The sequence below is a fragment of the Littorina saxatilis genome, unplaced genomic scaffold (assembly GCF_037325665.1).
Source record: "Littorina saxatilis isolate snail1 unplaced genomic scaffold, US_GU_Lsax_2.0 scaffold_189, whole genome shotgun sequence".
Classification (NCBI taxonomy): Eukaryota; Metazoa; Mollusca; class Gastropoda; order Littorinimorpha; family Littorinidae; genus Littorina; species Littorina saxatilis.
Window position 1 is genome coordinate 100,001 of NW_027126791.1, and position 27,500 is coordinate 127,500.

The following is a 27,500-nucleotide window of genomic DNA, read 5'->3' on the forward strand; positions in this document are numbered from 1 at the left end:
TTTACTGAAATTGTCAAGGATTTTGAAAATGTCCTAGTTTTGACAATTCACTGTATCATATATAAACTTGTCTGTGTCTGCCTGTGTCTGTGATTGTATATTACAACTAAATACACACACCAGCTCCTCTTATAACAGACGTGCACCAAGCCAGTTAAGTTCCGCCTGCACACCAAAGTCAGGGTGAGAAATGTATATCAGTTTGCAGCGTCAGGACTACCACAATGGCTGACCTCAATGCCTGCCGACCCGTGACGACACGGGGCTGGATGTGAAAGAGACGTTGGCTGCATGGCATGTTGTTCACATTGCACACTTTCAACCGACTGTCCCCTCACTTTCAAGCGATTTTTCTCGAAGCCAAGTGATATTAAACTCGCAAACGCGCATGCTAGTTTTTAGCAACGAGTCTCATGAGACTTGACCATTCGGGATCGTTTTCGTTGTCTTCTGGAAAAGGGAAGTAGTCTAACTGCCTTACCTGGGGTAACAATTGTCAACAGCTTCAAATATTCGCCTACACACTGCCTGTCGGTTTCTAAGACGACAAAGGAAGAGGAATGTAAGAACAATTGTCAGTTATGGATCGACAAGCGACAGCATCATGGTGTATTTCATCGCCTCCTTGCGGTACTCAGCCTTAAAGATCAGTTCAGTTATCAAAACTACCTCTGAATGGGATTGCTCCAAGACATCGACGCCGCCCGAGGATCAAAAGCAAACGCTGTTTTCATGATGATTGGCTCGAGCTAACCAATCGGCCGGTAAGCGCGATACGAAAAGTGTGCACGAAATCTGTGCCAAGTCACTGACGCGTCAACCAGCGATCAACTGAGTATTCAAATCGTGGCTAAATATGTCCTAAATCGTAAGGGCCATTCACATGCAGAATGTTCGCCGACTTGGCCTGAAAGACACGGAGCGACTTCAAACCCACTCACGTTGTGCAAAAGTTGGTTGAAGTCTGCAATGTGAACAGCACTTAAGTCGACACCGAGCGAGGAATGCTCTTCCTGGTCGTTGTTTAACAAAAGAAGAAGAAACTAGAACATGGGTGACCTTGTTGCAACGCAGTGTGTCACTCATGACTAGACTGTGAGGAAATGTGATACAGGGGCTTGTGATTTCTTGTGCTCCATACAGGACATGATCCAGTCAGCCCCTAGCGCAACCCCACCCCTTACCCTTTCCATGGGAATTTGTTTTTGCACACACACACACACACACACACACACACACACACACACACACACACACATACACACACACGAAAAAACATACATACATACATACACACACACACATACACATACACACACACACACACCCACACACACGAACATACACACACACACACACACACGAACACACACACACACACACACACACACACGAACACACACACACACACACACACACAACATAGGGCCTTTACTAGTGCTAGGACTAGCTGCAGAATAGGGGCTGAATTGTTCGGATTGGTATACCAACATGATACTTTACACAGTTAAAAAGACATCTCTCAGGATCCAAATGCCAGGGAGGGGCAACTTCTAAATGGTCTATGAACGAAAATATGACCTGTTTAGTAAGCATACCCTCAAAACGCACTTTTGCAGAAGGTGAACATTCAAAACACCAGTTCTTTGTAACTAAGAGTTTAGTTTACCTTTGAATTAACATTTATGTTTGCCTGTACCATGTTTCCAACATCAGGACAATAAACACACTGCAGGGGCGGATCCAGGGGGGGTTTCCGGGGTTTCCGGACCCCTCCCCCCCCCCCCGCAGCCTAAAAAAAAAAAAAAAAGTATTAAAAAAAATACATTTAAAAACAAAGAGAAACTGAAGGCTCAAATTGCACCAGATTCCTCCATTTTCCTTGATTTTTATCAACATTTTCCGGGGGGGCATGCCCCCGGGCCCCCCTAGGAGCTGGCCTTTGTCTTCTAAATGACGGTTTCGGAAGGTAGTTGGGTAATTTGCTGGCTCAGGTTGCACCAGATCGGTCAATTTTCCTTTTATTGGTAATCTAATTTGTCTTCTTAAATTTACTTTTTGAAGGTGTATTAGGGGAAGTTTCTTGGCTCAGATTGCACAAGATTGCTCCATTTTCGCGCCCACAACTAAACGCTTCGCGTCGTCGAATTGTCCCTTTAAGAAATTTGGAAACTCCCATGATGTGATCCGCCCCTGCACTGGCTATTGACGTTTTATAATTATATACAAATGAATCGGTTTTCTTTTCAAGAACGGTACCGTCTAGTAACAATCGCAAGCTTGCACATTGACTATTAAAATTATGCAAATGACAAATATATTCTTGCTAGTTGCTATCTTTTTGGAATGGGTTCATGATTCTGCTTTATTTTAAAGCAAAGACAGATGACACTACGACACTACATACTGATGTAAAACATACTGTCCGGTCAATTGTCTACAGATAAATTCTCAACAAGGTTGTAGAGGCCCTCCTATTTACAAAATCAATACTGTACGCGAAGCTGTATTTCTACTATTTGTTAACAAAGAAATGCATTTCATGCATAATGCCAGAGTTTGAAAAAGAAACCTGTAAACATAGTTTCTTCTATATCCATAGCGATTTACTCACATAACCGGTTCATGAATTCAGTCTTTCAGTCACGCTGGCATTTGCCATCACAGAAGCAAAGAGCAGTGCAGGGGACACCCGCTGTGGCACAGCTATACGGACCTCTACAACCTTTCTTGCAGCTGCATTTTACTAGTTCAGAGCAGATCTTAGATGCATCTGGAAGTGATGTCCAAACAGGCGAATAAGTTCCATCAACTTCTTCCCAGCCCCAGCTTGCAGGATCTGGAATCTCTGGCTGCGGAATGAGAGCTTCCTTCCAGATGATCTTTGCGTGTGTTCAAGAAGAGCAGCTTGAGTGGGTGGGGTGTTTTCCAGCATGCGCCCTTTCTTCGTGAACAGGTGTTTTCTGGCATGGTTCACCTTGTCGGAAACACTGGTCTTGTCGAACATCAACGAGACAAAGCGCTCAATCTGGCTGAACTTGTCCGGTGATGCAAGCACCCAAAGGAACAGCTGTGAATTCTGGATCAGACATCCACACTTTCCAGCATCTCTTCTTACTGACACCAAAGAAAGATGACACAGTGTCGCAGCCAGTCAGAGAATGAAACATCAGAGGTGCTGCTGATTTCTCTGGGCGTAGTCGTGAATAGGCAGAAGACGATAGTGGGATCCAGCACAAATGCAACCCACAGGTTTTCCAGCTGGAGGGAATGGTAGTGAGATGTTGCAAGCACCACTACATCAGTGTCTAAATTTCTGATCATGACGTCAGTGTGATTCATTCTGGCCAGGTCAGAACAGTGTACAGTCTGGTGTCAGCCTCTACGTGTGAACAAGGGGACAGCCTGGCTCTTTGGTCCTCACTAATGTCACTAGAACTAACAAAGTCCACACCTTGTGTTGCAATGACCACTTTCCCGTCTTCCTTGACGAGCTTCAGATTATCAGACAGGATGAAAGAGCTCTTCTTTGTTTTGACTGTTTCGTAGGAATTCTGGCCAGTTGCGTGGCAGAGCAACGTCTCCTTTCACTCTTCTCCTCATGCCAGAGCCTCGTTTCTTCCTCACTGATGACTTCAGACTGTTGTCACGGTAACAGTCCCAAACAATGTCAACGCGATCAGCGTTAGACAGGCACATCAGGACATATGCTAAAAACACAGAATCACTGTACTCTTGGAATGTTTGTGCTTGGCGTGGCTTCAGAATGTGCACCAGCGCAGCACCATCAATGAGAACAGCTGATACTTGTGGTTCAGTGAGTACTGGGTCATGAGTTTTCTCAAAACAGTGCAGGAGATCGCTTTTGTTGCCGTGGCGCAATTCTCCAGAATCTGAGATTGATGTAGGGAATGACTGGTTTTCGTGCTGAAAGAATTCATCAAGGTCTTCTCCTCTAGCCTGACATCCAACATACAATCTTGCAAACAAACCACAGTTGGTCTTGGCTGTCTTCAGCTTCAGATTCTTGGTCATCTGAGTAGACTTGTTCTGATTTCTGAAAAGGGCTACTCTGTTAAGGTGAATTGGGTCTGACAGTGGCTTTGACCTTTGCAGCAGCCTTTCAGCTAGTTTCAACCAGCTCAATCTGGCCGAATTATCTTATCATGGCTTACCCGTGAAGTGCAAAACCCTCGTCTGGCCATGTGAGCCAGTCCCAACATCGTGAGACGTGACTTGTTGTCAACTTGAGGGTCAATCTTCAAAGCAGCTTCCCGAATATGTGACTCAAGCTGGTATGTAGAACCTCCAGAAAGATTTCCAGTTTTGCCACAGTTAAACATACAGGTCTCTTTCTTGTGGAGAAACTTGCCCACTCTCTCTGCGTGATCTCTTTCCTGTCTCGCCTTCATCTTTTTCAGATTCATCATGCATGCCGTCTCTTTTCAGCTCTGTCCAACATTCTTTGATTGTAGTTAGCACGGCAGTTCTTGTGTCACCTAGCTCCATGTTTGGCTAACGAAGACGCAATCCCTGACCCATCATTGAATTTGTCTATTTTCAGTGATGACTGAAACGCTCCAACTGCTTTAAAACCTTTTAAATGTCTCTCTGCTGTGCTGTAGCTTTCTTCGGTGGGATTTATCAGCTTTTCTGTTGTGTCCTTCTGGCAAAAGATGCACAGGCTCCAGTCCATGTGTTTATTTACGCCGCTTGCAATGTCTTCACTGCTTCAGTCTGAACACACACTGTTAAGTAACGTGTTAGATATACACATTATTTAGGTCCCTGGGCTCACCTGTATATCACCAAAGCTTTGGTGTGTTCCCTGGTCAATTCAAGCTTATTATTTACCTTCTTTTGTCTCTATTTGGGAGCACCTACAAAAATTAATATAGCCTCACCCGAAGGTTCCAAAATATGATTTTTGGCTCATTTTTCAACCATTTATTTATTTTTTCACTTAAAGGCATTACAAAGACAACAACAACCCAATAATATGGATTTATTATGTTTATTCAGTCTTATATTATAGTTTATATGTGTTAAAACGCCCAAACTGTGTGTTTGACATTGTTCGCGACTAGGCACTCCGTTGCCTAGCAACCAAATTTACCAGAGGACAAAAATTGCTTGCCCCCCCCTGGAATTTACATTCTTTAGATGTCTTCTAACAGCACACCAAATTATATGTTGGTATACAAATTTGAACAATCGTTTCAACTGGGGGCCCCACTATACATGGATATTTACCAATTTGTTTCTAAGCCCAGTCAATGTTTTAAGAAATACGTTTTCATCCAAAGAGCTTGTCCTCAAAAACAGTGATTTATCACCTTACTCCAACAACAAATTGGGTGGTACAAGAATCACTGTACGACTCTGCCTCTGCATGGTTAGTTGAGTGCTCAGTGTCCGTAACGTTACTCACTCTTTGTATTGTTGACCAAAATATGACATTTTACACAGATCGAGACAGAAAGTGTTCCTTCAAGACCGAACCTCGACAGCTAATGCAGTCTCGAACCACAGTGACTGTCTCGACGTATGTAAATGTCGTATTTCTGTCAAAAGAGTTCATGACCTATTATATTTAGCATCATGCGCTCGTTTGTAATCCCCGACTTTAAAAACAAGTGTGACGAAACAGATATATGAAAAAGACACATACTTGACAACCCGTGAAACAATGTTATCTACAATCAGGGAGGAAACGCGGGAGAGGGGGGGGGGGGGAGAGAGAGAGAGAGAGAGAGAGAGAGAGAGAGAGAGAGAGAGAGAGAGAGAGAGAGAGAGAGAGAGAAGTCTGAAGTCTGAAGTCTGAAGTCTGAATGTTTTAATGAGTAGGCCTTGGGCCCTTTTCATGGAGATGAGCACATCTCAAGCACCAGCATACAAATGCACATAGTGAACAAAAACAAGAACATCGCCCTGTTTCGTTTACGGATTATGGATTACGAATGGAAAGCGCCTTCATGACAAATGTAGAAAAACGTAGCAATAGCGGCTTACTAGTGTTTGAAAACAGCATGGTTAATTTAAACAATGATGGGATTCTAGTGTATTTTCGTGGAATATAATATTCTCTTAACTCAGCATATTTAGGGCATACTAAAACAAAGTGGACTTCATCTTCAACACTGCCACAACAAAATGGACAAGATAAATCAGCGGAGGTTGCATTTAAATTAAAGCGAAATCGATGCACTTTCAGAGGAGATACTCCCAATCTAAGTCTAATCAGAAGATTTCTAGCTTTAATATGTTTCAAATCACTTAAATAGTTGGATAATGTTAGGGTTGATTTGAAGGTCCTTGTACATTTTCAAGCCAGGTTTGCTTATAGGATGAAATAAGTGTTTCTTTAAATGCTGTCAGGAACGCCCTCTCATCGCCAACACCTTGGTTTTCCCATACTTCATCAAAACCGTACATGTACAGAGTGTAACAGATCGAGGAGGCCCATGTTTTCTTATTTTGTTCATGGAGATATTTCAGCATTTTATACGCCTTGCTCGGAAGGCGATGATGTGGCATCCTCAATATACGTAGCCAAAAACGAATGCATTTAACAAAGCTGTTTATAAACAAGGGGTACCTTCCCGTTTCTCCATAGACCATAGCATTTGGTGTTCTCATACTCGTATTCAAAAAACGTTTAAGTGCGAATAAATGAATTCAGAGAGAGAGAGAGAGAGACAGAGAGAGAGAGAGAGAGAGAGAGAAAGAGAGAGAGAGACAGAGAGAGAGAGAGAGAGACAGAGAGAGAGAGAGATCTAGAGAGACAGAGGAAGGCTGTAACGTGCCCATGGAAACCTTAAAGGCACTGAACTTGTCAAATCCAGGTGCACGGAGCCCCTGGGGCTTTTAGTCATACCTCAGGCAGCTATCCGTTAGAAGAACTACCAAGTTTCATTGACTTGCACCCAAAGAGTCAAGATCTGCAATTATTTTACGAATACTCGGACCCGGCTGGTCTTGGCCTATTTTTGGATCTAAATTTAATAATAATGATAATAATAATAATAATAATAATAATAATAATAATAATAATAATAATAATAATAATAATAGTAATTGTCAGTAAGTACTGGTGTCACATGACTGATGTGAACCAGTTGATTGGCTAATGGCGATGCGCTAAAACTGTTAGCGCACTCTTGGAGTGCGCTAACTTTTCCACAGAGCGTATTCTTACGCCCCGCTTTACCTAAGCAAGACTGTGCTCTCATCCTCAGAATTAATTACTGACATGTAGCTTATATTCTCCACAATACCAAATGACCATAAATTCCCTGCTTCTCAATTAAAGCAGAAGTGGTTTTTTTTCTGACAGATTGCATGTGCCTGTGCCACAGTGCGGCTGCCACTGATCTAAAATAGAAGCCGCTGTGTTTAATCTAATTCTCGCCGACTTGCATAGATTCTTCTCATCGTGTTAGTGGCATGTAGCTTATCATCCACATTACCAAATGATGAGTTAATATAAAATTCCCACCCGCTAGCAGAAAACACAAGTGTTATTCCGATAACGTACCAGCTAGACCAGTTTGGAAGACTGACTCGATCGACTCTGTGAGTCTGTCATACGTAGCCGCACTGACTACACTGAAATACGACTGCATCAGTTCAGTAAATGAATGGTTTCCGAATTATTATTTCAAGGCAAGAACAATCGTAATCGAAAACGTGTAGGGTTCAGAACGTTCTTACCATTATAAGACTTATTACCAGCGTGCCTCGTGCGTGCAGACTCAGTCAGTGCAGACTGCATGCAGTGGTTTGATGCCCTAGCAGACGACATAAACCCCGCTCAGCAAATTAACATGTTGGGCAAATGTGAACGAAAAAACGATGGGGATATAATACGTGTAGGGTTCAGAGCATTCTTACCGTTCATATTTAGTATCAGACTCCCCGATGAGTGAAGATACAACACGAGAAATATGCCACATTTGTTTTGAAAATGTGCGAACCGTCGAGTCCCGCGGCTTCGAGTCAATCAGTTCAAGGGGAGTCACTCCGCACAGTCAATCCGTCGAAGCTCGACTGGAGGTTTCGAATCGCAAATAATGAACAGCACAGCCCTTTCTCCGAGTTCAAATGAGGTCTCTCTGAAAGATCATCACTGTTCAGATTAACGCTACACTGGAATTTACCAACAGAAATTAAAATGCGTGTGACGAAAGCACGACACACTTGAGACATCCCACACAAAAGTAGATCTTTACTGTACACGACCTGACCACACAGTTATGCCTATTCAAATGCGCATTGCAAAATGTGCGTTTGGAATCTTCTTTTTTCTATGGCGGTACTGACAATATCGTTATTGAAACAATCCCAGTGCACTAAGGGATTTATAGAGCAAATCTCGAAAATAATTATTGAACTCAGCGCTATGCGCTTCGTTCAATAATGAATTTTCTCGATTTGCTCTATAAATCCCTTAGTGCACTGGGATGTCTCAATAACTTAAATAATAATAATAATAATTGTCAGTAAGTACTGGTGTCACATGACTGATGTGAACCAGTTGATTGGCTAATGGCGATGCGCTAAAACTGTTAGCGCACTCTTGGAGTGCGCTAACTTTTCCACAGAGCGTATTCTTACGCCCTTTGCCTAAGCAAGACTGTGCTCTCATCCTCAGAATTAATTACTGACATGTAGCTTATATTCTCCACAATACCAAATGACCATAAATTCCCTGCTTCTCAATTAAAGCAGAAGTGGGGTTTTTTTCTGACAGATTGCATGTGCCTGTGCCACAGTGCGGCTGCCACTGATCTAAAAATAGAAGCCGCTGTGTTTCATCTAATTCTCGCCGACTTGCATACTGAGATTCTTCTCATCGTGTTAGTGGCATGTAGCTTATCATCCACATTACCAAATGATGAGTTAATATAAAATTCCCACCCGCTAGCAGAAAACACAAGTGTTATTCCGATAACGTACCAGCTAGACCAGTTTGGAAGACTGACTCGATCGACTCTGTACGTAGCTGCACTGATTACACTGAAATACGACTGCATCAGTTCAGTAAATGAATGGTTTCCTAATTATTATTTCAAGGCAAGAACAATCGTAATCGAAAACGTGTAGGGTTCAGAACGTTCTTACCATTATAAGACTTATTACCAGCGTGCCTCGTGCGTGCAGACTCAGTCAGTGCAGACTGCATGCAGTGGTTTGATTGCCCTAGCAGACGACATAAACCCCGCTCAGCAAATTAACATGTTGGGCAAATGTGAACGAAAAAACGATGGGGATATAATACGTGTAGGGTTCAGAGCATTCTTACCGTTCGAATGTAGTACCAGACTCCCCGATGAGTGAAGATACCACACGAGAAACATGCCACATTTATTTTGGAAATGTGCTTTCCGTCGACCGTGGCAAGGGGCAAAACTCTGCACAGTCAATCTGTCGAAGCTCGCTGAAGGTTTCGAAACCAAGAGCACAGTCCTTTCTCCGAGTTTAAATGAGGTCTCTATGAAAGATCATCACTTTTTAGCTTAACGCTACACTGGAATTTACCAACAGAAATTAAAACAAGAGTTTGCGTGTGACGAAAGCACGACACACTTGAGACAGCCCACACAAAAGTAGATCCAGTGACACAAACCTGACCACACAGTTACGCCTATCCAAATGCGCGTTGCAAAATGTGCGTTATGAATCTTCTTTTTTCTCTGGCGGTACTGACAATATCGTTATTGAAACAATCCCAGTGCACTAAGGGATTTATAGAGCAAATCTCGAAAATAATTATTGAACTCAGCGCTATGCGCTTCGTTCAATAATGAATTTTCTCGATTTGCTCTATAAATCCCTTAGTGCACTGGGATGTCTCAATAACTTAAATAATAATAATAATAATAATAATAATAATAATAATTGTCAGTAAGTACTGGTGTCACATGACTGATGTGAACCAGTTGATTGGCTAATGGCGATGCGCTAAAACTGTTAGCGCACTCTTGGAGTGCGCTAACTTTTCCACAGAGCGTATTCTTACGCCCTTTACCTAAGCAAGACTGTGCTCTCATCCTCAGAATTAATTACTGACATGTAGCTTATATTTTCCACAATACCAAATGACCATAAATTCCCTGCTTCTCAATTAAAGCAGAAGTGGGTTTTTTTCTGACAGATTGCATGTGCCTGTGCCACAGTGCGGCTGCCACTGATCTAAAAATACAAGCCGCTGTGTTTCATCTAATTCTCGCCGACTTGCATAGATTCTTCACATCGTGTTAGTGGCATGTAGCTTATCATCCACATTAACAAATGACGAGTTAATATAAAATTCCCACCCGCTAGCAGAAAACACAAGTGTTATTCCGATAACGTACCAGCTAGACCAGTTTGGAAGACTGACTCGATCGACTCTGTCATACGTAGCCGCACTGACTACACTGAAATACGACTGCATCAGTTCAGTAAATGAATGGTTTCCGAATTATTATTTCAAGGCAAGAACAATCGTAATCGAAAACGTGTAGGGTTCAGAACGTTCTTGCCATTATAAGATTTATTACCAGCGTGCCTCGTGCGTGCAGACTCAGTCAGTGCAGACTGCATGCAGTGGTTTGATTGCCCTAGCAGACGACATAAACCCCGCTCAGCAAATTAACATGTTGGACAAATGTGAACGAAAAAACGATGGGGATATAATACGTGTAGGGTTCAGAGCATTCTTACCGTTCATATTTAGTATCAGACTCCCCGATGAGTGAAGATAAAACACGAGAAATATGCCACATTTGTTTTGAAAATGTGCGAACCGTCGAGTCCCGCGGCTTCGAGTCAATTCAAGGGGAGTCACTCCGCACAGTCAATCCGTCGAAGCTCGACTGGAGGTTTCGAATCGCAAATAATGAACAGCACAGCCCTTTCTCCGAGTTCAAATGAGGTCTCTCTGAAAGATCATCACTGTTCAGATTAACGCTGCACTGGAATTTACCAACAGAAATTAAAATGCGTGTGACGAAAGCACGACACACTTGAGACACCCCACACAAAAGTAGATCTTTACTGTACACGACCTGACCACACAGTTATGCCTATTCAAATGCGCGTTGCAAAATGTGCGCTTGGAATCTTCTTTTTTCTATGGCGGTACTGACAATATCGTTATTGAAACAATCCCAGTGCACTAAGGGATTTATAGAGCAAATCTCGAAAATAATTATTGAACTCAGCGCTATGCGCTTCGTTCAATAATGAATTTTCTCGATTTGCTCTATAAATCCCTTAGTGCACTGGGATGTCTCAATAACTTAAATAATAATAATAATAATAATAATAATAATAATAATAATAATAATAATAATAAAGTGTATTTATATTGCGCCTATCCCTTACAAAAAACAAAAAATATTTGGCTCTAAGCGCATGATCAGGTAGATCACCACATCATGCACAAAAAGACACGTCACTAGCAAACTATGTCAGACGTCATCATGAGTTTGTGTAAAACAAAATGGAGGCCGGAATCACTCAGTTGAATCGAACTCCGACCAAACACCACGTAATAACTAGGTTAATGTATGCACTCGCGTGAACAAGACACTGTCGAGCTTCACAGATGTCGTCGTTGGGTAGTTTTGGGTTTGTTTTACTACCATAGGAGGATTTTTGAACTGTGAATGCACTCAGCTGCAACAAAAACGCAAAACGAAGGCTGTGAGCTGCACTGTGCCTTTAACGTATAATTAAATGCAACGTATTGTTCTACCTGTTGGCTTAAAAAACAAATTTAAATATTTTACAGGCTCCATCCCCCCCTTCCCCCAACTAAACAGGAATGAGTATAGTGAAATAATAGGTAAGACTTACCTGTCAAAGCTGGGCTGAAGTTTAGTATGTGTGAGCGCGCAAGGAAAGCAAGTGTCCGCACGCAATACTTAGTCAAATCCAACGACAAAGGCAATGTAAAGTTTTCCACTTTTGAACACACTGTGTGTAACCTGTTGTGAACAGTGTGTAAAATACTATTATGATTCTACTTGCAACAGATACAGTTACAACTTTTTCAGTCGAATTATATTGTGCGTCACACAGTGTTCACAGCCGGTTACGAAAAGTGTGTTCAAAAGTGTGTGACGCTCTGTCCACAACCCTATATTGAATGCACATCACATAGCGTTCTGTTGAACACGCTTAACTGTGTGTATAACCTGCAACGATTTGGAACAGCACTCGGTAATACTACACGTATGTGCGTATCATATCTAACGCTCTTTTTACAGCCACATATTGTATGTATATGACGCGACGATATGTTAATTCATGTCACTTTTCTGTGTGAATATCACGCAACACTGTTGACAGCACTTTTCTGTGTGTATATCACACAACAATTTGTTTACTGGCAACACTTTACTGTGTGCATATCACGCGACTCGGTTCTTTTTACATCCTTTTGCTGACCTATGCGCACACGAAGAAGGATGAACATTTTTGACACTCACATTGAAATTGTAAAGATCCGGTAGAGAGAGATATTTGATTCAGTATGACATCCCTATAACAAGCGTTCCAAGAACAGTAAAGTATCCTGATGCAATACCGAACCAAAATGATGTTTGGGAAAATCTGAATGTTTGAAGCGATGAAGAAAAGTTTCCTGGCACAGACCAATAAGCTAAAACTGTTCATGTAATCAGGCACACGAGACAACGCCAACAACACTTAACTAACAATCTACCCGGGGTGGCTGGGCTTATTATACTACACTGCACTGCCGCCGACGTTAACTATTATATGGCTGCATGTTCCAGCCAAAAGCGGTGATAATTTTAAAAAGTCACTACTGTTTGCATGTACCATGCTCATTGAGCTGTGTTACAATGTCGGTCGTTGGGTTTTAACATCCCTTTGGCTTTGCGGAACGTATCGATTGTATTGCACGGGTACAAGACACAATGCAATGTTTTAAACATAATTTGAAACCACACGCACAAATCAAATTCGGACAGACAAGGACAACACTGAGAAATGTGTGACAGGGTTCATTACCACTGTTTCGTACAATCCCTTTCTTATCACTTTTGGAAGCCACAGTCAGCGGACACCACCGAGCTACCAGGACAACACAACACGTTGGTGTGCATATGCTGTGAGAAAGGCGACCGAGCTACGAGACCAACACAACACGTTGGTGTGCATATGCTGTGAGAAAGGCGACCGAGCTAGCAGGACAACACAACACGTTGGTGTGCATATGCTGTGAGAAAGGCGACCGAGCTACGAGACCAACACAACACGTTGGTGTGCACATGCTGTGAGAAAGGCGACCGCCAAAATGTACATGTAAATATTACGGATGGTCATTCACACTGTCGTTGATGTTTGGTGTTTGTGTCGTGTATTGCTCGCTTTTGGCTCCAGCGTTCTGCCATTCCGACAGTCCCGCTCCTTGACTAGATCATGACGCGACACCCACCTGACTAGAGCTGACTTAGGGAACATCCGTGTCATCTTTACCCAGGAAAAGGATCAGATGACAACAAACAACCGTGGGTGCTTTTTAAAGAAGAGGGTACGGGTGGAGGAATGGTTATGTCAGGTGGGGTACTGCATACTATTATGCACAACTAGCAATCGTTAAAAACCCAGTCAGTCCGACCAGCACTGCTATGTTCAGGCTATGCTCATGTGAAGTTACAGCGTGCCCGGTACACACGCCCTTATCGGTACATCATCGACTACGAGTCTGCCCTCCTCTGACAAAACACAGTAAGTCCAAAAATCACGTTTCGAGAAAAACGCGGTTTTCTGTTCTTAGCTTTATATTTAAAACAAAAGCATTCTCGCTGGACATTTTAGTGCAATAAAGCGTGGGGATGATTTCTGAATTTATACCTTTAGTCTATTTCAAAAATAGTGGTAAGATTAAAGAATTATGAGCCAATTAGTGGACTTACTGTGTTCTGCCAAGTTTTTCCTTGAACTCGGGCTTGTTAAAAACAACGGCAGAACACAGTAAGGGACGTTACTGTCTTCTGCCAGAGTTTTCGTTGAACTCGAGTTTGTTAAAAACAACGGCAGAACACAGAAAGGGAAGTTGCTGTGTTCTGCCGATGTTTTCTTGTTTCTTAATGCTTGTCACAAGTTAAGATAGTGACCGATCACAGCAACTTACAGTAACTGTTCTTGCTTAGTTCTACTTTATTATTTGTATGCGAGACATTCATTTCTGATCGAATGACTAAATAACTCTGTATCTCTCTCTGTGTCTCCCTCCGTGTCTCTCTCTGTGTCTCTCTCTCTCTCTCTCTCTCTCTCTCTCTCTCTCTCTCTCTCTCTCTCTCTCTCTCTCTCTCTCTCTCTCTCTCTCTGTGTCTCTCTCTGTGTCTCTCTCTGTGTCTCTCTCTGTGTGTCTCTCTCTCTCTGTGTCTCTGTGTCTCTCTCTCTGTCTCTCTCTCTCTCTCTCTCTGTCTTTCTCTCTCTGTGTATCTCTCTCTCTGTGTCTCTCTCTCTCTGTGTCTCTCTCTGTCTGTCTCTCTCTCTCTCTGTCTCTCTCTCTCTGTCTCTCTCTCTCTGTCTCTCTCTCTCTGTCTCTCTCTCTCTGTGTCTCTCTCTGTCTCTCTTTTTCTCTGTGTCTCTCTCTCTTTCTGTGTCTCTCTCTGTGTCTCTCTCTCTGTGTGTCTCTCTCTCTCCCTGTGTGTGTGTCTCTCTCTCTCTGTGTCTCTCTCTCTCTGTCTCTCTCTCTGTGTCTCTCTCTGTGTGTCTCTCTCTCTGTGTGTCTCTCTCTCTGTCTCTCTCTCTCTCTCTGTCTCTCTCTCTGTCTGTCTCTCTCTCTCTCTCTGTCTCTCTCTCTGTCTCTCTCTCTCTCTGTCTCTCTCTATATGTCTCTCTCTCTCTCTCTCTGTCTTTCTCTCTGTGTGTATCTCTCTGTGTGTGTGTCTCTCTCTCTGTGTGTGTGTCTCTCTCTCTGTCTCTCTCTCTCTGTCTCTCTGCCTATGGCCTAAAATGTCTACCCTTTATGTGAATAAAATGTTCTAAGTCTAAGTCTAAGTCTAAGTCTAAGTCTCTCTCTCTCTGTCTCTCTCTCTCTGTGTCTCTCTCTCTGTGTCTCTCTCTTTCTCTGTGTCTCTCTCTCTTTCTGTGTCTCTCTCTGTGTCTCTCTCTCTGTCTCTCTCTCTCTCTCTCTGTCTCTCTCTCTCTCTCTCCCAGCAAACAATTTTACGTTGTATTCACGTTATATTCACGTTGGGTTACGTTGGGTTTACGTTGCGTTTCAACGTTTTTTTACGTAGATTTGTATGGACGAAATCACGTGGGAATAACGTTGGAAAACAACGTTGCATTTTACGTGACACCAACGTGAATGCAACGTGAATTATTGGTGGAAGTGGATTGTTCGTAAAAACATTACGTGAATTTTACGTTGTCACAACGTGAATTTTTGGTTGTGGTTGTGGTTTGGTTGAAATTGCGTTGCATTTTTACGTAATGTCCACGTGAATGGAACGTAAATTTTAGGTCAAAATTTAGATCAAAATTTAGATCAAAAATTACGTGAATTCTACGTTGACACAACGTAAAAGTTGTGTTTTGGTGCATTTTTCCTGATAAAATTGACGTGAATTACACGTCGACACAACGTGAATTTTTGGTTGTGGTTGTGGTTTGGTTTGATTTCGACGTGAATGCAACGTTGAGAGTGAATGTAGGTTTTGGTAAATGTATACACACACACCAACTTTCACACTCAGTCACAGATCATAAGGACTATTACATGTAACACCATAAACTCAAGATACGATCAACAATTTTATTTCATAACAAAAACATGCATATTATGTTGCGGAGAAACTAAAAATGCACGCAGCTTTGCAGGGCAACAGCACAGCATATTCAATCGATTTCATTTTTTGTCCTGGTGGTCCTCTTCTCCCAGGCAGTCCTCTATGCGCCTCTTTGATGCTGGTCGCTAAACAAAGCAAAGACAGCACATTGATATTAGTGACACCAGAGCCTCCATAATGTCTGGAGTAGAAATACACATCTTTTCAACTTAGGTCACTTTTTAGTAACTTTCCACTGCCTACTATGTCTCTGGCCTACTGCCAACTGAGTGTTGACACTACATGTATTTCTTTTTAATATATGAAATGAAGCATTATGTCCCTTCTTCGAGCCTTGTTGTGTCAGATTTAGGCCGCAAGCCAAGACAACAAAAGACTGTGTGCCAGTGTGTATTCCTTCCATAAGAAATGAAGTATTTCAAACGAAAATTGATCGTTTCAGAACAGTTTGGGGGTATTTTATTTGTATTTGCATCATTAAGACATTTGACCTGGAAGGGAAACTGTCTTTAATCTGTGTACAAGAATTAAATGATTGTAATTGTCCAAACACAAATAACATCCGTTACTGCTATATATAGTACACACACTCACACACAAACTCACACTAGCGCGTCACCTTATTCCCACTACTATGAGTTATACACAACTACAATAAGCGATAAACGTTTCATATGCTGATCAGGATGCAATGAACTTTGACACGCTCCAATTAAAGCCCATTATAGGGGCCGGTGTCCGTCTCTCTCCTTGAGGATAAAAGGGCTCACAGTCTTTTCAACATTGTTATCAAAATCAAAGTCTTTCGGTAACCTGGAAAGCTCCTCGGAGCTAGTACTGTCTCAATTATCCACCGATCGCCGTAGGTCGAAGTTGAAGACTATCAAGTGTATGCATGTTGTAGAGGTGGAAGGTGCACAGAAAATGGAAGCAATCATTACAATCAAACTTTGTTTCCTGATTCCAAAAACATATAGATATGATATGTTTGGATTAAAAACACGCTCAGAAAGTTAAAACGAAGAGAGGTACAGAAAAGCGTGCTATGCAGCACAGCGAAACCACTACAGCGCTGAACAGGCTCGTCAGTTTCACTCCGTTTTGCACAAGCGGCGGACTACGGTCATTGTGAAAAAATGCATTGCGTTCAGTTTCATTCTGTGAGTTCGACTGAGCTTGACTAAATGTTGTATTTTCGCCTTACGCGACTTGTTTTCTAACCTTCATCTGTCCGACACGTGCGATCTCACTTTTTCAGTGAGTTATTTTTTCCCTCTAACATCTGGTTGCCAGACTTCCGTCAACCTCTTGTCAAATGTCACACTGTGATTCTCACGTATCTGATCGCTTCTTTAAGAGCACTTGACAGTGTCCAGTCAATCACTTCTTTCAGACGGGTCATAAAATTGCAAAGGCTCCTGATTGCCCCGCTCCTGTACGCTTCGTTGGGAAAAGTCGAAGAGGCTAGCGGAAAACTTTGGGGGGAGGGTCTATGGGGGGGGGGGGGGGGGAGGGGGATCTTAGATGGAGAGGAGACAGAATGCATGGAACGGAACTTTTATGAATCGTTTTGTAGTTTTTGTGTCTGGGGCATGTAAACAAAACAAAAATGAGCAAAATTCTGAGAGAAAAACGGGAGCTTTATCAAAGCAAATTTGTTTTACAGTTGTTGTGATTATTTAACGACAAGAGGAGACACAATACAATTTTTTATACTTTTGATTTCTAAGAGCTGAAATCAATTACGCAGATATATTATAAGTCTACAAAGCCATGACGGTGCCAAAATAGCATGATAGCATTTTTGAATATTTCACTAATCAGAGCAGCAGAATTCTAACTTCATTATATAAAATCAATCTAATCAATGAATTTAGTAAGCACTGATCATTAAAAAATCTCACAACTTAAGAACATCATACCTCTGCATAAATTACGCTTATGCAGTATGTTTCTTCCGATTAATGCAAACACTTTTTTTTTCGCAGAGCAGGGACCCGGCATTGATACCGTCACCTGAAAATCAGTGGCTGTGTTGTAAGACCTACATTTTGTAATTGACAATGACTTGAAAAGGCACGTGACCCAAGCATATAGGAAAGGTAATACATGTACACTCAACGGTGTCTTTTGCACACTGCTATCTGACAAATTATTTAGAGCGGTCATCAGAAGCAGGCGACGATAGTCGATCGAGTGATTTATTACCCACGGGGGGGTTGAGGCTGCAGACAATTAACTGTGAACTGAGAAGGGGTAAGCGGTGGGGGCGGAGGGGGGGGGGGGTAAAAGGGTGGAGTGACAGGCATAAAATAATGAAAACTTGTTACGGTCCGACTTTGGGTTTGGTGTGTGTTGGCTACGCTGATGTCTCAAGTAGACTCACGTTCATAAGGGGGTGGGTAAATCAACATGGTCGGCAATTTTATGATCCAGGTCGACAAAAGACAGTCAAGTGTGTAATTAGCCAATCAGTCAGATGACATCAAGGTGTCAAGTTCTGAATTCTTCTCATACCACCGTTCCGACCTCATCTCTCGGACAAAAGTTGGACAACCAAGTTTTGGAAGAAATTTTCTTTGAGTGACATCACAGGTTTCTGGAAAGCAAGGATTTGAGACAAAAAAAAGAATAACTGACACTATGACACACACACACACACACACACACACACACACACACACACACACACAAACACACACACAGGCACGAACTCAAACAAACACACTGGCACACCACACACACACTGACACCACACACACACACACACCGACACCACACACACTCACACTCACACACGAACACATTCATACAAACTTGCGCGCGCGCGCACTGATTTCTAAACAACAACAACAATAAGCAGTGAACGATGCATGCTAATCATGAGGCAAGAAATGAATGTGGCAAGTTTGATTCAACTTTGACCCGCTCTAAATCCCACGTTGTACACAGGAGCGGTGTCCGTCTGTCTCCCTGAGGATGAAAGGGCTCACAGTTTCCAAAACTTGTGATCAAAATCAAAGTCTTTCAGTAACCTGGAAAGCTACTTAGAGTGCTGTCTCAATTATCCCCCTATCGCCGTAGGTCGAAGTTGAGGACTATCAAGTGTATAGGGAGGGGTAGGGGGAGGGTGGAAGGGAATTGTTACGACACGACTTTGTCGTGTAAAAGGAAATGATGGGTGGCACGCGGATATCCGTGGGATGTTCAGACATGGAAATTGCTCGAAATAACGATTATCTATTAAACTCATAGCTCATGGATTTCCAATAAGTACTTTTACCCCACGTTGTACTTGAAGTCCGACACCTAGTGTGAAAACGATCGTTCAATAGTCCAACATATTTCTGCCCCTTTTCCCGTTTAACCCCCAAATAACAACAACTACAACAAAGACAGCAAGAGCGACGACGACGACAACAAAATGTTGGAACCAAATTGAAATCATTGCAAACAAGACACCAGCAAATGTCGGACACCTACATGGTGGTTTTCAAGTTCCTCATTTTGTTACATCCCCCATACAAAACACTTTACCTATTGATCTTGTTATTTGGTTAGTTAATTTGAAATTAATGTTAACGTTCCTAATTTGTTATCTAAATTTCGCCATAACGCATTTATTAACTCATTCATTGATGAACTTATTTATGTATCATTTCCCGTCGCGATATAACCTTGAATGGTACCGTTGAAAACGACGTTAAACACCAAATAAAGAAAGAAAGATGTATTATTTCCCTATTCGTCCATTTGTTTATTTTTTTATTTCAGTTATTTCGGCATGTAGGTATTTCGGTTGTAAGCAATTCAGTTATAATAAAACAAATTCACCCATCATTAGAAAGGGGAAAACAAATTGGAATGTCGGGTGCACATTCCAAGTTGATCCCTTTTTTAACTAAAAATAGCGCGCGTTATTACTAATTACAATGCTCTTGTACACGCTTATAAAATATAAAGCCCACATGTTAAAATACCTTGACAACTACAAAGTGGGAAATTACAACGACGGTCAACAGTCAGTTATATATTGCTTGCAAGCCTGTCCGCCCTGTATCCAAGATATCCCCCATGCACTGGCATGGTCCTAAGATGACACACTTATTACTCAACAGTAAATTCCAGTAAGCCTTTAGTCGGACTCTGTCATTTGTATGTTTGTGAATGTCACAGAAAAAAACCACAACTCCCAAGATCACAGAAGCATGATTAACCATTCAGTCAATTCAAGGGAATGCACGCTGAAAACGTCCGCTTTCATTTCACCTAAGAGGGGGAGGAAGGTGTTTTGTTAATTTTCTATTGCTGGTACTCGCACGTGTTCAAAGTGTGTGGGAAAAAGATCAAGTCGCGTAAGGCGAAATTACTACATTTAGTCAAGCTGTGGAACTCACAAAATTAAACTGAACGCACTGCATTTTTTCCCAATGACCGTAGTCCGCCGCTCGTACAAAGGGCGGTGAAATTAACGACCCTGTTTAGCGCGGAAGTGGTTGCGCTCTGTTGCATATAGCACGCTTTTCTGTACCTCTCTTCGTTTTAACTTTCTGAGCGTATTTTTAATCCAAACATATCATATCTACATGTATATGTTTTTGGAATCAGGAATCGACAGGGAATAAGATGAAATTGTTTTTAGATCGATTTCGGAAAATTAATTTTAATCATAATTTTTATATTTTTAATGTTTAGAGCTTGTTTGTAATCCAAATATAACATATGTATACGTTTTTGGATCGTTTGATAAAACAAATAATTTTAATTACAAGTTTCCGATTTTTAATGACCAAAGTCCATCAAGCTGAAATGCAATACCAAAGTCCGGTCTTTGTCGAAGATTGCTTTGCCAAAATTTCAATCAATTTGATTGAAAAATGAGGGTGTGACAGTGCCGCCTCAACTTTTACAAAAAGCCGGATATGACGTCATCAAAGGTATTTATTGAAAAAATGAAAAAAAACTTCCGAGGATATCATTCCCAGGAACTCTCATGTCAAATTTCATAAAGATCGGTCCAGTAGTTTAGTCTTCTTCTTCTTCTGCGTTCGATGTTGGTGGCCGTGCTAGATCCTCAGACCAGTGGCTGCCAGGAAGTCCGCAGTCTTGCGCAGTTCGTCGGCAGGACCCCAGAGTTTGGCTCCAACACTGGTCTCTTCTTGCCAGAACTTCTGGCGTATTGTCTCTAGATGGGGGCAGTTCTGGAGAATGTGCTCCGGAGTTTGCTCTTCCGAGCCACATTCACAGTGTGCGTCATCCGCAAGGCCCAGTAGTTTAGTCTGAATCGCTCTACACACACACACGCACAGACACACACACACTCACTCACTCACTCACACACACACACACACACACACACACACACAGACACACACACACACACCACGACCCTCGTCTCGATTCCCCCTCTATGTTAAAACATTTAATCAAAACTTGACTAAATGTAAAAAGGCAAAACAACTCAGGGTTGAAGCAGCCTGCATGCAACTGAGGACAACAACAAGTCGCGTAAGGCGAAAATACAACATTTAGTCAAGCTCAGTCGAACTCACAGAATGAAACTGAACGCACTGCATTTTTTCACAAAGACCGTAGTCCGCCGCTTGTGCAAAACGGAGTGAAACTGACGAGCCTGTTCAGCGCTGTACATAGTGGTTTCGCTGTGCTGCATAGCACGCTTTTCTGTACCTCTCTTCGTTTGGTTTAAACTGTTGCATTCAACGTTTGTGCATTATTTACAAATAAAAAACGCATATAGAGTAAACAACAACAAGCATAATGCTTATAGTGGTGTTTACAGTTTTCTAGAAAAATACATATACATGGCGGCTATTGTTCAGTTTAAATGAAGAGCAAGCAAACATGAAAAGAAAATTGAATGAAAAATGTACATCAAAACAAAAATCCGTTTAAGAATACATATATTATATTTTTCGTTTTAACTTTGTGAGCGTGTTTTTAATCCAAACATATCATATCTATATGTTTTTTGAATCAGGAACCGACAAGGAATAAGACGAAATTGTTTTTAAATCGATTTCGGAAATTTGATTTTGATAATAATTTTTATATTTTTAATTTTCAGAGCTTGTTTTTAATCCAAATATAACATATTTATATGTTTTTTGAATCAGATAATGACGCAGAATAAGATGGAATTGTTTTTGGAACGTTTGATAAAAAAAATAATGTCAATTACAAGTTTCTGATTTTTAACGACCAAACTCACTCATTAGTTTTTAAGCCACCGAGCTGAAATGCAATACCGAAGTCCGGCCTTTGTCGAAGATTGCGTGGCCAAAATTTCAATCAATTTGATTGAAAAATGAGGGTGTGACAGTGCCGCCTCAACTTGTACAAAAAGCCGGATATAACGTCATCAAAGGTATTAATCGAAAACATGAAAAATAAGTCCGGGGAGATCATTCCCAGGAACTCTCATGTAAAATTTCATAAAGATCGGTCCAGTAGTTTAGTCTGAATCGCTCTACACACACACACGCACAGACACACACAGACACACGCACACACACACACACACACACACACACACACACACACACATACACCTACACCACGACCCTCCTCTCGATTCCCCCTCTATGGACATTCTGTGAGTTCGACAGCTTGACTAAATGTTGTATTTTCGCCTTACGCGACTTGTTTTTTGCTGTATTTTTCTCTTTTTCTTTATTTTGTCTTATATACATGTCTGTAATGAACATTTTAAAATAAAGAGGAAAAACACTACCCACGATCCTCTCAACGCACACACACACAAACACAACCTTTTTAGAAAACATTGGCTGCATTTTTTTTTTTTTTTACTGGTGAGCGTACCCTAAGAAGAAATCCAACATGTGTTGTCCATATGATTTGCCCGTTCGGTTTTCCTTTGTTCTCATACGCGAGATGTCTCAAGAGGACCCAGTTTGGCAAAGTTTAGAGGAGGGGGGGGGGGGGGGGGGGACTGAGCATGTCCGTAATTTTATTATCCAAGTGGACAAGCGATCGACAAAAGCCCGACAAAAGACTGCCAAGTGCCGTAAATGAGTCAGGTAAGATCAAGGTGCGATTTTTGACTTGTACTTCATACCAGTTTTCCTCGCCTCTTCTCTCCTCAACAAAGGTCTAGCAACAAAGTTTGGGGGGTGTAATCTCATAAGGAGTGGCATAATATCACATGCGAATATGAGGGAACGAGACAGAAGAATGAATAAAACAGCCGCTATTACGCTATCTGTGTTGTGGCTGGAAGAAAAAAGAACAAGTCGCGTAAGGCGAAAATACAACATTTAGTCAAGTAGCTGTCGAACTCACAGAATGAAACTGAACGCAATGCAATTTTTCAGCAAGACCGTATACTCGTAGCATCGTCAGTCCACCGCTCATGGCAAAGGCAGTGAAATTGACAAGAAGAGCGGGGTAGTAGTTGCGCTGAGAAGGATAGCACGCTTTTCTGTACCTCTCTTTGTTTTAACTTTCTGAGCGTGTTTTTAATCCAAACATATATCAATATGTTTTTGGAATCAGGAACCGACAAGGAATAAGATGAAAGTGTTTTTAAATTGATTTCGATAATTTAATTTTGATAATAATTTTTATATATTTAATTTTCAGAGCTTGTTTTTAATCCAAATATAACATATTTATATGTTTTTGGAATCAGCAAATGATGGAGAATAAGATGAACGTAAATTTGGATCGTTTTATAAATTTGTACTTTTTTTTTACAATTTTCAGATTTTTAATGACCAAAGTCATTAACTAATTTTTAAGCCACCAAGCTGAAATACAATACCGAAGTCTGGGATTTGTCGAACATTACTTGACCAAAATTTCAACCAATTTGGTTGAAAAATGAGAGCGTGACAGTGCCGCCTCAACTTTCACGAAAAGCCGGATACGACGTCATCAAAGACATTTATCAAAAAAATGAAAAAAACGTTCGGGGATATCATACCCAGGAACTCTCATGTCAAATTTCATAAAGATCGGTCCAGTAGTTTTGTCTGAATCGCTCTACACACACACAGAGACACACACACACACACACACACACACACACACACACACACACACACACACACACACACGCACATACACCACGACCCTCGTCTCTCTACGTTCACTTAATACATTTAGTCAGAACGTGACTAAATTTAAAAAGAAAGAATACCGTCCAAGTAACACGAAGAAGAATGGGAAAAAATCTTAAATAAAGGGAGAGGTACAAAGGTTGCGATTCATCTCGGCTAGATATTATTCACAATTTTTGTAAACATAGTAAGCCTATACTCGCATCAGACACATATTTTACATGTATCAGCATTCTACATTTTGTCCGTGTCTGCCTTGTTTGCGATTTCTACATATTATATTCATGTGTTCTTCTGTGAGAGAGTGCGGACTCAACTTTTACAAACGGGACAATATGACATCAAATAACGCTATCAAATATCGGAAAACAGCCACACAAGCAAATGCTCTCAAGAATATGTAAACCAATGTTCATCAAAATCCCTCAGGTAGCACACGCACGCACAGACACACACACAGACACACACAGACAGACACACACACAGTCCGAGTGTGTCATTACTTGAATGGGGTGTGCACGTTAAAGATCCCATGATTGACAAAAGGGTCTTTCCTGGCAAAATTGTATTGGCATAGATAAAAATGTCCACCAAAATACCCGTGTGACTTGGAATAATAGGCCGTGAAAAGTAGGATATGCGCCGAAATGGCTGCGATCTGCTGGCCGATGTGAATGCGTGATGTATTTTGTAAACAAATTCCATCTCACACGGCATAGATAAAAATCCCTGCGCCTTGAATATGTGCGCGATATAAATTGCACAAAGTAAAAATACAAAAATAAATAAATAAATCCCTGCGCTTAGAACTGTACCCACGGAATACGCGCGATATAAGCCTCATATTGATTGATTGATTGAATCAGTGAATGTGAAAAGACTATGGGTAGTCGTCTAAGACAGGTTAAAATCAGTCTAACGAATGACTACACAAACCTGCATGTGTCAGGTTTTAATTTTTGTTTGTTTGTTCTTTCTTTATTTTGTTTTGTTATTTCGTACGTTCGTTGATAAAATGCCGTCCCAACCTGCCGCCCACACACACACACACACACACACACACACACACACACACACACACACACACACACACACACATTATAATCCCCCCTCCCGAATTCCCTCCCCCGGCATTCTCCACCCGATAGCTCCTCTTTGTCTCACTTTCTCTCACTCTCTCCTCCTTACAAATAACAATTTGATACGTTCATCTTTAATCCTCCCCCCTCCCCGAATCACCTCCCCATTCTCCACCCGATAGCTCCTCTTTGTCTCGCTCTCTCCCCCGGTGTGACGTTTTCATCTTTCGCCGTGTTGATATTTCGCTTCTCGGCCTCGTTGATCTAGTATAAACTCTACACTGAACAACAAAAAAAACACCCTTCGATAGTACTGATGAGCGACCTTGTGTACCTTACATTCATGGGACCAAATTTGTCCAACCAATTTGTTTTAATTAACTTAGAAATTTGATTCATCCTAAAATGTTTCCTTCTTACTCAAGGGACGTAATTACTAACCACTCAGTACACGTTTTCGAAGAATTCGATTTTGGGGTTGAAATCTATTAAATTTTACCACCAATTTTCTTCACATGCAAGAAACTGACATGCTTTTCGTCCTTAAATAATTTCACTTCTTAATTTTACCAGGAAACAACATTTCAGTCTTGAGTATATGTCGAGGGGGAAATATGTACACAGACGAAAGATGAAATCGTGACAACGGCAGGGTATCTCGGCTGCCTACTTGAGTGAGTAACAGAACAGGTCGACAAAAGACAGTCAAGTATGTAATGAGCCAATGTGTCAAGTTCTGAATTCTTCTCATGCCACTGTCCGCTGGGCAGATTCACTTGAACTTGAAGCAGCTTATCTGGATACATCGTCCTCCCTCAAGATCGTAAAATGCCCAATTAAGTACTTGAGATAACAATGGCCGCCCCCGCTTTCAGTCTCATGCACTGAGCTAGTCTGATTAAACAGCTTTCTAAAGGTTGCGAGATGTGAAACGTGTTTTTCCTTTGTGTTCCACTGCTTGTGACCCATTGTTTCGCTATACTGACTCAAAAGTTGAGTCTAAAAGAATGTGTATCCCTTGAACTGAGTTAGGGCTGACATTGTGACTATTGGAAAGACCCGCCATCTTTGGCCGGTCCGTTTCCATTCCAATCATGGTCTCGACAATCAAGTAATCTGTGCATGTGTACATGGAGTACAATAAGTGATAACGTCTCATGTGGAACAACTGAAAACAACTTACCTTCGAGTTGATTACGATGAATATTTTAGTCCTGAAAGTGTTCATCAAAGTTGAAAACCAAATTTGGGATACACAAAGTCGACCGTGGCCATCACCGGAGAACACTGTCGGTTAGTAACGCGTCTTTTTTTGGGAGGGAAAGTTTCGCACTCGCAAATCCATTTAACTCAGCAAATTCCTTGAAACAATATGCATTTATGTTATACTCTTTTCGTCTTACACAATTAGTGAACCTCTATGTTTGACCGAACATTAATTGAATAGAATATTACGAAACTAAAAAAGCAGGTGAAAAAACCGAAATGATTGACAAAGTTTCGACGTTGTCTCTCTCTGTCTCTCTCTGACTCTCTCTGTCTCCCTCTCTCCCCTCTGTCTCCCTCTCTGTCTCTGTCTCTCTCTCTATCTCTCTCTCTCTCTCTCTCTGTCTCTGTCTGTCTCTCTGTCTGTCTGTCTGTCTGTCTCTCTCTCTCTCTATCTCTCTCTTTCTCTCTCTCTCTCTCTCCCCCGATCCCCAGCCCCAATGTTTGGAAGGTTAGAAACTAGAGGACGTACATTTCTGTACAGTCACCATAAAATCTTCATTATGAATGCAAAAATGTTAACAAAATCGGCAAACCATAAAAGAACATGAAAAAAGGAAAGAGGTGCATTTAAAGGCTGTTGCATGGGTACTGGCTCTCAAAATCCGTTCAGCAGAATGAGTTCGCATGTAACTGAAACTATTCTTAAAAGTTACTTGGTGATTTTAAAAGCTTGATAACACAAGTCCCATAATTTTAGACATGCTACAATGCCTTTAATGGAAGAAAGTTTGCGTTCTTGGCTGAGTCAATGCAGCTGGCTCGAAAATTACCTCCCTTGGACGCGTGACGTCTATAGCGGAATCGGCCGGGTGGAACGGCGCTCTCTTATGCCGTGCAATGGGCGCAATCGGGTAGTCTAGTCATGTCCTCAAGAATACTTCAAAGGTAGGTCAAGAGAAACTAAGGACGGGGTGCGAGGGTGACTTCTCCCAGGTTATAACATTTCAAACAATAAATAACGGAGTTCATAACATGTATTCTGCTCCCTTCCTGCTTTTTCAGGTGTAATTCCCACTTGAACCCTGTTTTAGTTCAACTTATTGGCAGATATATTGTCACGCGCCGAGGGACACAAACACACACACACACACGCACGCACGCACGCACACACTCACACACACACACACACACACACACACACACACACACACACACATACACACACAGCCACCCACAAACACACATACACAAACTGATGTGACACACACACACACATACACAAACTGATGTCA

The 27,500-nt window shown here is 41.6% G+C and overlaps 2 long non-coding RNA genes across 2 annotated transcripts in view; both read right to left on the reverse strand.

Moving 5' to 3' along the window:
* Positions 1–13,352, reverse strand: part of LOC138955285 (uncharacterized) — a 107,515-nt gene extending 94,163 nt beyond the window's left edge. The window contains exon 1 of the long non-coding RNA XR_011452173.1: positions 11,845–13,352. This is a non-coding gene — a long non-coding RNA (uncharacterized lncRNA). The remainder of the gene's footprint in view (positions 1–11,844) is intronic.
* A 2,415-nt stretch (positions 13,353–15,767) lies between these two features.
* LOC138955288 (uncharacterized) lies at positions 15,768–26,547 on the reverse strand. The gene is made up of 2 exons (XR_011452175.1): positions 26,183–26,547; positions 15,768–15,946 (listed from the first exon to the last, which is right to left on the reverse strand). It is a non-coding gene; the product is annotated as an uncharacterized lncRNA (long non-coding RNA).
* Positions 26,548–27,500: the final 953 nt, after the last annotated feature.